The sequence below is a fragment of the Engystomops pustulosus genome, chromosome 9 (assembly GCF_040894005.1).
Source record: "Engystomops pustulosus chromosome 9, aEngPut4.maternal, whole genome shotgun sequence".
Taxonomy (NCBI): domain Eukaryota; kingdom Metazoa; phylum Chordata; class Amphibia; order Anura; family Leptodactylidae; genus Engystomops; species Engystomops pustulosus.
In genome coordinates this window covers 90,488,768-90,504,561 of record NC_092419.1, presented here as the reverse complement: position 1 = coordinate 90,504,561, position 15,794 = coordinate 90,488,768, and the positions used below count along the sequence as shown (strand labels likewise).

At 40.9% G+C, this 15,794-nt stretch overlaps 2 long non-coding RNA genes across 3 annotated transcripts in view; both read left to right on the top strand.

The window, feature by feature from the left end:
* The first annotated feature begins 347 nt into the window (after positions 1-347).
* Positions 348-4,987, top strand: LOC140076527 (uncharacterized). 2 transcript variants are annotated; one of them, XR_011849606.1, is made up of 2 exons: positions 348-4,208; positions 4,916-4,987. It is a non-coding gene; the product is annotated as an uncharacterized lncRNA (long non-coding RNA). The 2 variants fall into 2 exon arrangements; XR_011849607.1 differs by having other exon boundaries at positions 4,913-4,987.
* Positions 4,988-5,007: 20 nt separating this feature from the next.
* Positions 5,008-15,794, top strand: part of LOC140076528 (uncharacterized) — a 34,654-nt gene continuing 23,867 nt past the window's right edge. Inside the window, exons 1-2 of the long non-coding RNA XR_011849608.1 lie at positions 5,008-5,146; positions 7,026-7,358. This is a non-coding gene — a long non-coding RNA (uncharacterized lncRNA). The remainder of the gene's footprint in view (positions 5,147-7,025; positions 7,359-15,794) is intronic.

Here is a 15,794-nt window from a genome sequence, read left to right as displayed (position 1 = left end):
GAGCTTATAGTCTATTAGATAGGAAATATAGTTTTACTATATAATACCTCAAAGATCTAATATACAGTAAATGCCTGGTTTCTATGAGCGTACATGCATTCGGCAAGGTCTTTTAAGGCCTTCCCTTAAAGGGGCTTTCCCAAAAAAACAAATTAGGCCCTATCCAATGGATAGGGCCTAACTTTCTGATCGGTGGAGGTCTTAGTGATGGGACCTCTACAGATAACTAGAATGAAGGGTCCAATGTACCCCAATCAGACCCCTCATTGTTCTCCGAGATGAGCGGAGCAGTCGGACGCGCATGTTCGGCCTGACCTGTTCAACTCTATGGAGCTGACAAAAGTACAGCACTCGGCTACATCCGTAAACTCCAAAGAGATGAACAGGGCAGCCCAGAAATGCAGTCTTGCTTCTCCACTTATCTCATGGTGGGTAGGCTCACTGTAAATATGTTATGGTGACGCAGCACCATTAAGATCTTCAGAAATCTACAATGGATGTTTTGAAATATTTTTTGTCCATTTTTCTTGCTAGTTTTGTCTGCTACAGAACGAATTTGTTTTCTAAATTTTAGCAATGTGGCCAATAATTCAGGAAGCCAAAAGCTCCAGAGATATTTAGAAATATTTTACTGCAGACAGACTGTGCTTCTGTGGTTTTTGAGTAAAATGAGTAAAGTTTTAGTTTTAGAACCAAATTATTTCATATGCCACATTGGCCAACTAGATGAGGAAAAGTTGTTCTATAATAGGACATTGGAGGACATTGGCCCAGGTTTATCAAACTGGCCGTGCCAGTTTTCTGCCGCAGTTTGCATATAAATACATGGTAGTTAATTTGTTGAAAAGAAAGCCTTTCCTATTTCATTCCAATGATGTACTGCCTTAAGAAGTCTGTCGACTTTGCAAAACGTGTGTGAAGGATCTACAACACCCCTGCCAATGCATAGACAGGTGGGAAGTTGTGAATAGCGCCCTCTCTAGGTTAGGAGCTGTTAGGGACACTGATCACCTCTCTTGGAAGGTTCTGGAATCTAGACATTGTGTAATTGAAACTGTGGGTTCTGCCTGGAAAGGCAACAGTTAATACTGTTATTTGTATTGTCCAATAAGGTACCTATAAAGCAAGCTGGAAGCTGGTTGGAGGAGTCTTACCACCTGACCAGGGGAGTATAAAAACCTCTGCTGGGTGAGAGCACATGGTCTTGGAATCCTGTCAGTAGAAAGAGAAGCAGGTCCAGTGTGCAGCTCCCCCCAGAGCTGCTGTCCAGACCCACTACCAGGAAGAAGAGGTATCTCAGGCCCTCATACCTGAGGGCGAGTAAGGAGACTCAAACCCAGAACTGCAGCTTCCACTGGTGGACACAGTTCCCCGTACATCAAGCCAGCCTGCATTTTCTACCAGGCTTAGAGTAACCTTCTTGCGGACCAGTGACCTCCCACCAGCTCACCAGCTTGCGGAATCTACTGCTGTTCATCGTTTTGGGTGTTGTCTGCTTTTCAATGAAAAAACGTAAGTTGATTTGCAGAACGTTGCCTTGTCTGATCCCTGGATAAGGCTGTCTACCAACATGGGCTTCCCCATCCATCACCCAGCGATTCATCCTACAGATACTCAGGGGTTGCCCCAGGGAGAAACCAATAAATCAGCCTCTCCCTCCATATTTCTTACACACCACCTGCTGGAGACCTGCCAGGGTGTAGGTCATCTCTCCGGTCCCCATACCAAGCACCTTTACCACAAGGTGCTCCAGGCTGCACTAGCCAGCCACTCCGGTATTCTGGGCCTGGCTGCCTCCAGGCCCCAAGAAATGGCTAGACCCCGGTGGGAGATGTTGCAGTACGTAGAGGCATGTCTAGAAGTCAAGCATTTCTCACCAAGAGTTACCCAAGAATAGCCCCCATGAGCCTATAAAAAATATGCAAACACAAGTTCAGACAGTGTTAGGGTGCTGTCATACGGTGCGTTCATGCTCCATTCTTAGAGCTTTTGAAAAAGCACTGAAATGCACCAAGAACGTTTCAAGAACTAATCAAGAATGCAGTGTGTGACAGCACCCAAATTTTGGAACCGAATCAAAGCACACTGGAGAGGCCTGTGGATGATTGCATATGTGTTTGTATGTAAATACATGCGTATGGCAATCAGTGCCCGGTGTCTTGCATTTACACAATACAAGACACCAGGCGCTGATTGCCGACTGTGTGCGTTTGCATAGAAACGCATATGTGATAGTCCACGGGCCGCCCCAGGGCGTTTTGACTCCGTTACCAAAACGGAATCAAAACTATAACGTGTGGCACCACCCTAAGGCTTCATACACATGACCATGTGCTCACCTGGGACATAACCCAAACAGGTGAGTGACAGCCGCTGCAAAACACCAAAATATAGGACACTGTAGGTTCACAGCACCGTGACCAGGTGCCATCGACATCTATGGGGGCCACAATTCGGCTGCAAATTGTGCGGTTGCGGTCGCGTGCATGAGGCCTTAGGTAGAGATAAGAGTGTTATCCATTTTTTGGTTGGATGTAGACATTTCCTTATTCATATTGATGTCCAAAAGGTTTCCATTAGGGCTTGGTTATTTTTGAATAGAAATGCAGGCCACACTATTTCTGGCATTAAAATAGCAGAAGCCCTGAAAGATATCAATACTTCCAGTGTGAACAGAGCATTAACTGTCAACTAAATAAATCCATCTAAATCCTTATGCAGCAAGTCTTATAGAAAGTGTAGTTAATAAATCACCTATTCAAACAGGCATAAAGGGAAGCGCTTTTAGATTGTTAAATTAAAAATCTGTTGTCAAATTCAGCTGGTTTTCTGTCTCTTCATTACTCAGTTATATAATGGTCTGACTTCTTGTTTCTGCAGCTTTATGGATCAGCAATCAAAGCAAGCAGGGGGAATGAGCACAGCTCAGGTCTGCTCATCAGCCTCGAAAGCCACTGCACACACCAAAGAAATGAAGCACTTAAGTTTCTTTCCTAATTTTTTTTTGTTGGAGTGGATTCCTTTTAGAAGATGCTTTATCAAAAGCAACCAAAAGCTCATGTTCTCAAAGATGTTAGATATAAACTATTGGAGCAAAATTGGCCTTATAAGTCATTATAATTATTATTAGAAATTCTTAGTTATATGACCATTCAAATTAACCCACCTAATATGAATACTTAATTAAAACTAGGATTAAAAACATTACCCTTATTCCTAAATGATTCTTTTCCAGGGTTGCAATGCTGAAAAATCTGTATGCAAACTGGGATCTTGCATATATAGTGTTCACTGCCATGTCCTGGTTGACATGTCTCACTGCTACAAACATGCTTCTGGTATGAACTAGAACTTGGGGGCCATCTGCTAATATTAAGCCACAGACATCTACTGCTCCCTTTACTTTTCCCTCCAGGGGTTGTAGGACATTCTACACAATCGCTTGCTGTAACATTAAGAGAGAGACAGACAGGGGCTGTGTGACTCATCACTGCTACATCATTAACCACTCCCTCAGAAAAGTGGGGGTTGAGAAGGACCCGGCTGTATGAAGAGAAATCAACATCATGCTGTCCTTAGGAAATGACTTATGAGTCACATGTCCTCATCTTTGAGGGAGCCAGGTTAGCAATGTCAGTGAGGGGATGAGGTAACTTGACTGTATACTGCAGCTTCCTGCCTCCATGACTGGAACAAAGGACATCAATAAAAGTTATTTTTTTTAAAGAATGGCAGCTCTGATCCCACGGATAGAGGCATCCGTGAAACATGTATAAAGACATCTACAAGGTTCTCTGTGCGGTTTGTCTGGAGTCCCTGGTGACAAGTTCTCTTAAAAAAAATTTTGAATAATCCATTAGTGAATTCTAGTGGAATCTGTACTTTGGACATGGTTACAAAACATCTTTTACTGTGGAGGATCAGGAGTTTCTGTGTATTGCAAAGAAATATAATTTATTTACTTAGGAACAATGTAATACTTATTTTCTCCTGCGGGAATGCTGTAGGGAAAGTGAACTTCTACTAGAACTTGCTGTTGTATTGCGCGCAAATAATCGCTAATGTTTGTCTTTAGGAGTTTATCATTGTGACCTCTACACAACTGGCATGTCAGGCTTCTTCAGACTGCACGCAAAGGGGAAAATAGAACTGCGTTTGAGCAGTATTGTATTTGCCTTGGACATACTACACATAGGTAAACAACATAGGTAAGCAATATATGAAATTTCTCTGCTGGGGATTATTATAATATAATTATAATAATAATACATTGTCCCTGCAAAAGGGGAAAAGAAGATGTCACAACCAGTTTAACAGTACAGTACATAAAATGCAGTACAATATAAAAACATAAAAAAACAACAAAAAACACCAATCACCCCCAACCTATACATATATTAAAGTCTATCTATCTATCTAAAATATAAAAATGAATATGTATGAACAAAAATAGTCTTATGGACTCAGGCGGTCCCCTACTTAAGGACACCCGACTTACAGATGACCCCTAGTTACAGACGGACCCCTCTGCCCCCTGTGACCTCTGGTGAAGCTCTCTGGATGTTACTATAGTCCCAGGCTGCAATGATCAGCTGTAAGGTGTCTGTAATGAAGCTTTATTGATAATCCTTGGTCCCATTACAGCAAAAAATTTTGAAAATCCAATTGTCACTGGGGCAAAAAAAATTTGGTCTGGATCTTCGATTATAAACTATACAGTTTCGACTTACATACAAATTTAACTTAAGTACAACCTATGGAATCCCATCTTGTACGTAACCCGGGGAATGCCTGTAGTAGTAATCACTAGCAGAAAAGGAAATAACATATTTTAGATAGAAAATAGAAAAACTGGACAAAATTGAGGATTTTGAGTTACAGGCACAACCCTTCTTGTCCTGATTTTATCCAGCAGAGATCTACAGAACAAGCTCATCTAAGGGTGACGCAGCCGAAGCTCTGCACATATAAATAAGGTTGTGGGGGGGTGGTGGGGGGGGGAAATCGTATAATATTTGAACAAGAGAGAGACTCTTGTTTTCTCAGTTCAGCCGTTAATGAATATTACATTGAAGGGACCGGCTCATATATTTTAACCCTATGAATTAGATCATAGATCATCAGAAGATAATGAAAACTACAAAAGGTAATTAATTTTTCATCCAATTAGTTTCTTTCATTTTTTTGTTTTCCTCTGAGGGAACATGCTATTTATTTGGATTCTCTGTATAGACAGTGCAGCAGGGTGGATCTACTTTATGTCAGTTGCAATAAGTAGAAGGTGAAAAACACCCCTAGATGAATATGTATTGCCTCTCACTCAGAGACCATGAAATGACAGGGGCAAATATTACAATGGTCACTCAAATTTTCAACAAACTTTGCATAAATGAAGAGAATAATGGATCACAAGGAACTCTGTAACATGTCTTATCAGAGAAACATTCTTCTTTCTGCAATTACTTTGGCTCTTTAATTCTCCTCCCTCCTGGTTTTCAGTCTGAAATTCTCTCTTGCTAGCAAGATGGAAAGAACCTTAGTGAGGTATAAGACAGAAGTGAATCAGAGCAGCTAGGTCTCCACCAGCAGCTCTGAGTAACTACTGCAAAATTGCAGATATTTCTATTGCATAAAAAGTCAAAATGCTATTAATTCCACACATCCTCACCGAATCATGACGTGCCCGCTCCGGGACTCGAAACGTGTCTTATGTTTTATATATTCTTAAGAAGAATGCATTTTAATTATATGTATTTTAAAAATTTTATAAATAAAAGCCTATAAACTTTTCCGCGAACTGGAGCACCCAAATTGGAGTTTATTTGGAGCCCCAAATCCCTGTTTGAGATGCAACATAATACTCATTGATTTTGGTTATCCGAGGCTGCCCTGTGGATTAAAGGGGTATTCCCATTTTAGCAAGTAAATGTTATTGTTTGAATAATAAAAGTTATGCAAATTTTTTTGTTTTCTAGATCTCTGTTTGCTGTCATTCTATAGAAAGCTTCATTGTATATTTCTAGTGGACAGAAATCTGACCATGGTCAAATTGATTTGACCACCTGTTTGGAATTTCAGGAAATACCATTTTATTGAGTTTTCCATGCTCAACTTCAAATTCCTTTAAAGGGGTTGTCCGAGAGTTCTGAAAAAAAAACTAAAGGTGGCCGGGAGGGGGTTGCTTAAAAAAATAAAGATGTACTTACTTTCCGGCACCCTCCGGTATTCAGCTGGACTCAGCTTCCGGCTGGCCGTGGCCGGCCACGCCTATCCGTCCCTATTCGCAGCATTGTGAATGCGGGCCGGAAGGTTGTCGAGTCCAGCCAGAAGCTGAGTCCAGCGCTGCTCCGGCGGCCATGTTTGTTTACATGGCGCCCGGACCGGAACGACAGCAGCGCTGGATACCAGAGGGTGCCGGAAGGTAAGTACATCTTTATTTTTTTAAGCAGCCCCCTCCCGGCCACCTTTCGTTTTTTTTCAGAAGTCGGACAACCCCTTTAAGCTGTGGTACTTATAGACAGCAATACCCATTTCATGTTTTTTCTATTGTATAATACACCATATAAACATTATATAATACACTAGAATTCTCCTGTACTTCAATTTATTGGATCTGAGTCTGCTTATTACACACAGCCCTGTCTAGCTCTAATAGGCTTCTGTAGTTGGAAAACTCGGAAGCCTTGATCCATACCTCCCAACCATCCCAGATCCAGGGGACCGTCCCAGCTTTCAGGCTCTGTCCTGCCCGGTGGGTGGTATGTAGAGTGACACCAACAGAGTTGAATACAGGGCTTATGCAGACAGCAGTAGCAGGAGTGGAGAGAGGAGAGATGTTAGGGAATGAGGAAAGATGAAATAAGTAGAGTGGGTACAAAAAGACCCCTGCTGTAAACTTTTCACTCATTTCATTGCAGCCAATTGGTAAGATCAAAAATGTTCTTTTTTTTGCTCATCAATGTACACTCTGTACCCCATCTTGACAGAAAAACAGAAATGTAGAAATATTTGTTTATTTATTAAAGGCGAAAAAACTAAATATCATATGGTCACCTGCCAAATACAATCCCAACATTGACACATGGTGGAGGCAGCATCATGCTATGGGGACAGGGATAGGAAAGATGAATGCGGCCAAGTACAGAGATATCCCGGATGAAAACCTCTTCCAGATGCTCTGGACCTCAGACTGGGCAGAAGGTTCACCTTCCAACAAGACAATGACCCTAAGCTCACAGCTAAAATAACAAAGCAGAGACTTCAGAACGTCTCTGTGACCATTCCACCAATGTTCACCATCCAACCTGAGGGAACTGGAGAGGATCTGCAAAGAAGAGGCAGAGGATCCACAAATCCAGGTGTGTAAAACTTGTTTTCAGTGGCTGAACATTTGCTTCCTTTTTTAAACCAACTACTGGTTTTCAACTTCAAAACTATGTAGAAAGTTTTTCTGCAGTACTGTACTTGTTAATTGATATAATAGTACAGTTAGTATAATAATATAATACAGTTGTAGCCTAAAACATATACCATACATATATGGCAAACCTGGCGCTGAATATTGGTGATGAGCGGACCTGTGAAAATTAGAATTTTAAAACCCTTCTAAAATTTGTGCCACAGTCTTCCATAGTCTGCTGAGTGTGGCTTAGGCGGTGTTAATTTTCAACTGTGTTTTGTCTGTGTGAAATGTTGCTGCAGTATTGGGACTGATTGAACCACGACGGATTAATCTGCAGCTCATCTCTGTCCAGCAACATTAGATAGACGGCTGGTCCAGTCAGCTGCTAGGGGCGGCGTCCAGGAACTCTTTAAAATATCTGCCCAGTTCCATTACACCATGATGGTTTTACTATTCTACTGACACTTGTTGTCCGTTTCCCTTGCTTTTACTATACTGTGTTATTTTGACTATTCTCTGGCTATTTCTTTTTGTGCTTCACTGCCATCTTGGAGTTCTGTCTGGCTTTGATTGCCTGTCTGTTATGTTTTGCCTCTCCCTCTGTGTTTGATCCTCTTTTCTATGCACCAAGTCCCTAACCTATAGGGTTTGTCAGGTTTGTTAGGTAGTTGACAGGGGTTGTGGTTGACTCTAGGGCCCGCACCCCGTTCTCCACCTTGACAACCCTGTCCGGGCCAAACCTGGGCCCCATACCAGTGTTAACTGTCTAAATGCTGCTGAAGAAGCCACAAACAGCTAATTCTTGTGAAACCATTGTTCTTTAGGAAAATATACACAGATGCATTGTCCAGAGACAGAGCAGATAATGTGCAATAGCTTTTACTTAGTAAAAGCATCATGATTCACAAAAATATCTGGAACAGACTTCAAACAAGCATTTCACCAAAACAGCGAGCGAGATAATGGCACAGTAACTCTTAACTCTATTAGGCTGGAATACCTGAAATACCCAGCTCCATCCTGCTAATGGTTTCTGTTAAATACAGCATATTGATTGTTTCCAAACCCAATATCTGTCTTGTCCCATCCTGCGGCCAAGCGACTGGATGGACTATTAGGCAGTCAGAGGAATAGGTGACCCGGGACTATAAGGATATGGATATTTTCTAATTAATTCTGGGGGTTATATATCTTATAGTTAGTTCGGGGGGGGGGGGGGTGTCACTGTCCAACATTTTTTTTTGAAGGTTGACTGTAAATATCTGATATGGCGGCAGGATTATATCTTATAAATATTGGGCCACTGTATATATAGTTATATAATTCATTTAAGGGAGTTGATGTGCTGTAGTTAATATAACTAATTTGGAGGAAATGCTTTCTAACATATAAAGCTGGATGCATGTATGTGTGTATGTATGTGTGTATGTATGTGTGTATGTATGTATGTATGTGTATGTATGTCCGCTAAAGGAATCTCCACCGTCGTATTTACAATCACCAAATTTTAGCATAATAGTATAAACTAAAACTAGTTTGTTAGGAATGGGGACAAGTCTTTGTTTTTTACTTACTATGTCATTCTTTATAGAAAATGTAATATTATACCACATTGGGGCAGATTTACTTACCTGGTCCATTCGCGATCCAGCGGCGCGTTCTCTGCGGTGGATTTGGGTCCGGCCGCGATTCATTAAGGCAGTTCATCCGACGTCCACCAGGTGGCGCTGCTGCGCTGAAGAGCATCGGAACGCACTCGAGTTCACCTGCCTATTCCTAGTGAAGGTAAGTGCAAGCTCTGCGACCCTTTTTTTTTTTTTTAAATGTGGCGGTTTTTCCGAATCCGCTAGGGTTTTTGTTCGGCCACGCCCCCCGATTTCCTTCGCGTGCATGCCAGCGCCGATGCGCCACAATCCGATCGCGTATTTTTTCTGCACTATGTGAAGTGCATCATTTCATAATAGATATTCTCTGAAGTGTGTTTAACTCTGTTATCTTTTACAAACAATTAATTTTCATAATCTAAGAAGCATTAGCCTTGAAATACAGGGGTGAAATAAAATCTAATTTGTTACACAGTGAAAATTTGCTTCATAATTATTTTCTCATTTAGCGGTGTACTCAATGGCTGGGCGACTCCTCGCTTCTTATTCAACAGGTTTTTCGTTGTATATAACAATATATAAAACTGCATTGTATATAAATATATATATATTTGGATTAAAGTTGAATGACTCCTTGGGAGGGGATTTATCACAGGATGTAACCCCTTCCCCTCCCACTGTATCAGTTATAGCTTAAGGCTTCTACCTCCGGATATATCTGGTGGGGTGATGGGCACAACCGATATTTGGGGTGCTGGACAGTGCGATAGGGGTGATGTGGAGTCATGGCTAGTGGTGGGTACATCTCTTGTAATGCATCAAATAGCTAATGTAATGATTTGGGGATCACTTTATAGATTTTCAACTTTATTTGAATCACATTTTTTGGTCTACTATATGAAATGGTTGTTTAATTGTATATATTACATATATATATAACATGGCCTACGGGCTTAATCCCCTCCCCTATTGTGTATGTCACATTTTCATATGTTTGTTTTTATATGTATCCTTTTTTATGGGGTATTATAAAGATTGTAATGTAGTGTTTTTTAATTGAAGTATAGATATGATTTGAGGAGGTATTTATAGGTTCCCACACCCAGCAACCATTGCCCTTCATTTTACAGCATACATGATACATTCACCAAGTTCTGAAGGAGACACTTGTCCTTTGAATGAATTCTTAGGGCACTTGTTGCATGTGCAACTTCCCCCACTGGGGCCTAGCCTTTTCTTGGGGCCCGGAAGCAGCCGGGGCCCAGAATACCTGAGTGGCTGGTGACCACGCCCACTGATGTCACGGTGCTTGGTATGGGGACCGGAGGGCGGTCCTACAGCCTGGCAGGTCTCCAGCAGATGGTGTGTGCAAGAAATATGGAGGGAGAGGCTGATGTACTGGTTCTCCCTGGGACAACCCCTGAGTGTCTGTAAGATTTGTCCCTGGGTAATGGATGGGGAGCCCGTGGTGGTAACAGCCGTATTCAGGGATCAGATGGAGGTAATGTTGTCCAAACTGTGGAAGCTGCATCTTTGGATTAGAGTCTCCTGACATAGTTCCTGGGATTGGTTTCTGTGGCAGCACTAAAGGTCTACTACACTCTGACTCTCTCTCTTCACTCAGACCATGTGGTCAGTCTCTGCAGACTGGACCATGAGGTCTGGACAGACTAGCTAAGACCATGTGCTCCCCCCTGCACAAGGGTTATATACTCCCCCTGGTCAGGTGGTAGCACCTCTCCAATCACATTCCAATTTACAATACAGCCACATAATTGGATAACATTTTACACCCATTTAACTATTGCGTTTCCAGGCAGAGGTAACAGCTGCTATTAGGCCCCTTTCACACTTGCGTTTTTCACGCGCGTTTTCTGCGCGTGCTTTTGACGTGCAGAACTTGCATTGCACTCTGACCCATTGTAATCAATGAGTCTTTTCAGACTTGCATTTTTTTTCACGCACACAAGTGCGTTTTTTTTAACGCGCGTTTAAATCTCGACATGCTCTACTTTTGCAAGTCACGCGCGTAAAAAACGCACCATACAAGTCTATGGAGACGCATCAAAAACGCATTGCACTCTGAGACACTTGCAAGTGCAATGCAAGTGCAATGCGTTTTTCACGCATCAATTGACATAGAAAAGATAGAGCTCAGTCCTGAGTGCATTTCACGCGCATTTTCTGCGCGTGAAAAACGCATTGAAATTGCATTGCAATTGCATCAAAAACGCGCGTGAAAAACTGAGACACTGAACAAACTCTGACTGAAAACTGATTGCACTCTGATGCAAAATGCGCGTTTTTCACTGACCAAACCCTGATCGCACCCTGATCAAACTCTGACGTGAAATGCAACGCGAGTGTGGAAGGGGCCTTACACAATGATCAGGTTCTAGAACCTTCATAGAGGGTTTGTGACTCCCCCTAACAGCTCCTGACCTGGAGAGGGCGCTATTTGCAACTACCGGCCTGACTATGCATTGGCAGGGGTATTGCATATGTGCTTCAGTATTGGGATCTGTCCATCTACATACTCTTTATGCTTTAGTGTAGCACCTAATGAACTCTCTGCTGGGTGATTCAGGCACTTTTTTTTTTATCCCTGTCTTGTAAAATTATTCATCTTTTGCCATTTTCCTTTCACTTGAAGCTTTAAAAAAAAGAGAAGAAAGAAACACTTGGCACTTTCAAATCATATTGAGATATAAATAATTTAGTCTTCAATCCACACTTAAAGTTTCTGAAGCAAATGACAACAGTAAGAATATGACAAAAGGCAAAGCAAGACGGCGCAAATATTGATAGTAGAAGCACATACTGGGTCACTTCAGTTTTCTCAGCTGCTGACATATTTCATGTACAATCATGTTCAAATGTATTCAGATCGAGATGTGGATTTTAAAATTACTTCTCTTCCGTCCATGCAGAATGTGTTTGAATCCATGTAACTCATCCAGGATCCTAAAACTATCAGCTACAGGCAGGAAATAAAATAATAAGAAATTGGTTATTTTTATAATTTTACAACATTTCCTGTAAGATTACCCACTAAATACAGACAAATTATAGAGAATTAAATAGAAAAATTATAGATAATTAAGTAGACAAATTATCATCTAATTTGTCTGAGAAATCTGCAGGATCGGGGATTACTTGGAATTGATTGTTTAACCCCCTTACCGATGTGTGACGTAATAGTACGTTAAATGTCTGTTGCTGCGGTATGGAGAGAGCTCACAGGCTGCATATTGCAGCAAACACCCACCGGTAACACCCAATCATACAAAGACCCACTGGTCATACAAAGACCAGTGGCTGTCTCGTTTTAACAGATTCCTTACCATGTGCGATTTGCACAAATGATGATCATAAATGATGTGAAAAATCCCCTTATACTGTAGTATGGCAGTATGTGGTAGGATCAATAAGACAACCTAGGCTTAAAGTGCCCCAGAAAGTCTGAAAAATGGTAAAAAAAATAAAAAAATATAAATTAAAAACCTAAAAATCCAAATCACCCCTCTTCCCCTAGAAATGATATAAATAAAAAAAAAAGTAAAAATCATAAACATATTTGATCTATCAAAATATAATAATGGTTATTTCTGTTGTTTTAACCAGATAGGTATAAAATGCCACTTTTTGCCTCCATTTTGAAAAATACCAATTTTTTAAATAAAAAGAGATCAAAAGGCCATACGGTCCTTAGTGTGGTAGCATTGAAAACATCATCAAAAGCCACAAAAAATGACATCACCCACAGCTCCGTACATGGAAGTATAAAAAAGTTATTAATGGCAAAATGAAGAATTTTCTTTTGTACAGGAGGTTTTAATTTTTGAAACAGATGATCACAATAACAGGGTCCTCTACAATAAATGTATGATTGGTCACGCATGCTCAGCATACCCATTGATTTCTATAAACTGCCAAGGTAACTGAAGAAATGTAGCAATAATTATCTTTGAACGGATATGCACATCAGCCTGTGAATGCACTGATGGGGTGGCTTATTTGCCAGATTTGTCTACAGACAGTTATCATTCAGATCATAGAATCGTTGGCTCCAATCTCTCATGTTTAGCACTTTCCTTCTTGTCCCTGAAGCTTCTTGTATCGTATTTGCAGCACAACACTCAGTGATTTTATCCCATGAAATTTTCCCCATGTCACATCCTCTTGCCGTATCTAAAAGATCTACTAATACTAACGTACGTCATGGGGCGAGATATAGAAATGACTGCCGATAGGTCTTATATTCAGGGGAGGTCTAAAGTTTCTAGTGCACTATGTCATTTTTTCGGGTGGTGTATTATTTTCAGGGAAACAGGGTATTAGATACCAGACAATTCTGTTATACATCCTGCATGGCTCATACCAGTATAATACAATATAACACACTGTGCTTTTCTCTATTAAACTACCCAGCTCCAATGGACTTTCCAGCAACCCTAATGGTATCCAATAGTAACTGTACCATATTTAAAGGAGAACTCTAGTTTATAAGAATTACAGTGATTAACCCCTCAGCAGTCCTAGAGCTTCTTGTTCCACCAGCACTAATAGTATTTCATTATTTGAGTTTCAGTTGCCTCCTGGTTTTTCGTGAGTACAATACTTACTGAATTGTGTCAATAATACTGATTTGATGGCTGCCGCAGGGAGGAAAATCATAATCTCTGGCTGTGAGTATTGCAGTTCTATACAAACCAGTCATAGTGACATAAAATTGTGCTGCTACAAGTTGCTACATCATCCAATGATTCCAGAGACTGGAAAATATGCTGGGATTCGCTGCCACTAAAATAGTTCCATATTCTCTATAAGAAGTAGTGCAGTCTCCATCATCACCATATGATCTCCCCTGTGTGGAGGTGTGGACAATAGTCCAAGACTTAAAAGAGATAACCACCCAAAACCACCTACCTGAAAGACCAAGGTGCACATATACTAAAAACAGTGCAAAGTGCAGTTCTCTTGTGGCATTTTTTTTCCGTGCACCTTTAACTTAGGGCGTGCAATACACTTATATTGGATTTTGCATGATAAATGTATTGGATGGCCTGACTGAGCCCTGAAACGCCCATTTCAGTGCAGAAATTTGTGTTGCATGAAGAATAGTGCAGCCATGACTCAAAACAGTCGCATGCAACACAAATGTAGCACAGATACTTCTTAAATACCTGTGCCAGCAGTTTGCACTGAAAACAACATGCAAAGTCCGACAGGAAACTGTTGCACGGCCCTTAGTAAATGTGGGACTATGTGTATGGAGAGGAGTTTCCAGTTATAAATAAACACCAATAACCTGAGTTATTATTATTCCTCATCTGTTGATTTTAGTAAGGCTACATTCGCACGGGAACACGTCAGCGCGCTGGAGAGGAGGGATGACCACTGCTCACCCCACCCCTCTCCATAGAGGAGCACTGGGTGAACGCTGTAACATGTCAGTACATAGGACATGTCCTATATTTCACTTGACTGCACCGTGATACCAGGCACCATAAACGTCAATGGGGACCCATATGTGGCCGCATATTGGTCCCTATTACATTCATGAGAATGTACCATAATATTCAAGCAGAGGAGGTATTATCTGAGGCAGTAAAGTGGGGAAGGGTTGGTCGGGGTTAAGGTTTTTTTTATTTGGGGTGTGAAAACAAAGAAGCTATACTTACCTTTCTCTGGCGCTCTGGTGCAGTACAGCACCTCCTGTCACCACTAGAGATGAGCGAGTATACTCGTCCGAGCTTGATGCTCGTTCGAGTATTAACCCCTTAACGCTGAAGCCACTTTTCACCTTCCTGACACGGCCCATTTTTTAAAATCTGACATGTGTCTATTTAAGTGGTTATAACTTTGGAACGCTTTAACATATCCAGTTGATTTTGAGATTGTTTTTTCGTGACATATTGTACTTCATGCTGGTTGAGAAATTTAGTCAATATATTTAGTATTTATTTATGAAATAAATGGAAATTTGGCAAAAATTTTGAAAAAAACAATGTTTTCCAAATTCAAAATTTTCTACTTTTTGGAAAGTTGGTCATATCACTAAAATAACTTGATAACTAACATTTTCCATATGTCTGCTTTAACTTGGCATCATTTTTCAAACCTCTTTTCCTTTATTTAGGATGTTAGGAGGCTTATAACTTTAGGTGCAATTTTTCAGATTTTCACGAAAATCATCAAAACCTACTTTTGGAGGGTCAGTTTAGTTAGAAGTGACTTTATAAGGCCCACATGACAGAAAACCCCCACAAATGACACCATTTTAGAAACTACACCCCTCAAAATATTCAAAACAACCTTTGGGAATTTTGTTAACCCTATGAACGTTTCATGAGGGTGAAAGATAAATTAAAGTGAAATTACAGAAATGTAATTTTATCGTACTATAGATTCATTGAACACTACAATTTGCACCTTCACAATGGGTTAAAAAGGAAAATGCATTATACAATGTTGAGGGCAATTCCTCCTGAGTATGCCAATACCCATTTTGTCACTGTACCCTGCTGTACGGGCACAGGGGGGCACTTGGAATGGAAAGAGCGTTGTTTTGTTTTTGCAGGGCAAATATGGCTGAAAAAGTTTTCACGTGTCAGGATGCATTTGGAGAGCCATAATGGTACCAAAACAGAGGAAAGCCCCAACATGAGACACCATTTTGGAAAGTACACCCCCTGGAGAGTTTAGCAACGTGTAATTTGTGTATTTTCCCCAACAGGTGTTTGATTCAATTAGGCCCCAAAACGGAAAAAAGGTGAAAATTTTCT